The following is a 1,483-nucleotide window of genomic DNA, read 5'->3' as shown; positions in this document are numbered from 1 at the left end:
TCTACTCCTTCAAGTTCTAAAACTATTTTTGTTAAAGCATCTCATAATATGCCTAAGCTCAATATGTCTAAGGTTGTGTCTAAGCATGTTAAATCTAACTTTGTGCCTATATGTCATTATTGTGGTGTTGAAGGCCATATTAACCTAAGTGTTTTAAATTGAAATATCTTCATACTACTTCTCCAAGAAGAAATTTTTCTCAAAGGGCGAAGTTTCACAATGCTCCAAGGAATAATTTCTGCATGAAATGTAGAGTGCATAAATTTGTTGTAAGAGATAAATCTTGGCATAATGTTGTTTTTTTCTCATGTGGCAAGTTTGGACATACAACTTATTCTTATTACTCGTCTAAATCCAATGCCTTAAATGTCTATGCAAAAATGAAATGAATTCCCAAGTTTGTCAATGCTAACCATCTAGGACCCAAACAAGTGTGGGTACCAAAGAATCAAACTTGAACATTTGTGTTTGTAGGTTTTGTTTGAAAGCCTCTAAGAAAAACAAGTGGTACTTGGATAGTGGTTGCTCGAGCAACATGTCGGGAGACCCATCCAAGTTTGTCTCTCTCTCCAAAAAGGATGGAGGTCTTGTAACCTTTTAGTGACAACAAGAAAGGTAAAATAATTGGTAAAGGTAGTATAGGTAATGAATCCTCCATTTTAATTGAAAATGTACTTTTGGTTGATGGTTTGAAGCATGATTTACTTAGTATTAGTCAATTGTGTGATAAAAGACTTTAGAGTTGTGTTTGATAAAAAGAATTTGCATCATTGAAAATGCTAGTGATAGAAAAGTTATATTTGTTTGAAATAGAGATGAAAATGTTTATACTATTGATTTGAATGATTGTCCTATTAATGATAAATGTTTATCGGCTTTGCATAAAGATTTTTGGTTATGGCATAGAAGACTAGGATAGCATGCACTTAATTTCAAATATTTCCAAGAATTCTTTGGTTAGAGGTCTTCCCAAATTTAAATTTGAAAAAGACAAAGTTTGTGATGCTTGTCAGATGGGTAAGCAAACTAAGTCCTCTTTCAAATCTAGAAATGTAATCTCTACAACTAAACTTTCAACTATTACACATGGAACTTATTTTGGCCCTTCTAGAATTGCTAGTTTTCGAGGGAACTATTATGCTTTGTGATAGTTGAATGATTTTTCAAGATTTACTTGGGTTTTGATGCTAAAATATAAAGGATGATGCTTTGAAAGCTTTCTAGTTTTGCAAAAAGAGTTCACAAAATGAAAAGGTTTTTTGATTTCTAAAATTAGGAGTGATTATGGAGGAGAATTTGATAGCAATTCTTTTGAAACTTTTTGTGAAGAAAATGGTTTTTCTCATAATTTCTCCACTCCAAGAACTCCTCACAAAACAATGTATGTTGAAAGGAAAATCGTACTTTGCAAGAATTTGCTAGATCCAATGTTGCATGAGTATGGTTTACCTACATACTTTTGGCGGAAGCCGCTTAACACCGC

This window comes from Benincasa hispida, unplaced genomic scaffold (assembly GCF_009727055.1).
Source record: "Benincasa hispida cultivar B227 unplaced genomic scaffold, ASM972705v1 Contig384, whole genome shotgun sequence".
NCBI lineage: Eukaryota > Viridiplantae > Streptophyta > Magnoliopsida > Cucurbitales > Cucurbitaceae > Benincasa > Benincasa hispida.
The sequence above is the reverse complement of the archived record's forward strand: the minus strand, read 5'-3'. Positions refer to the sequence as shown.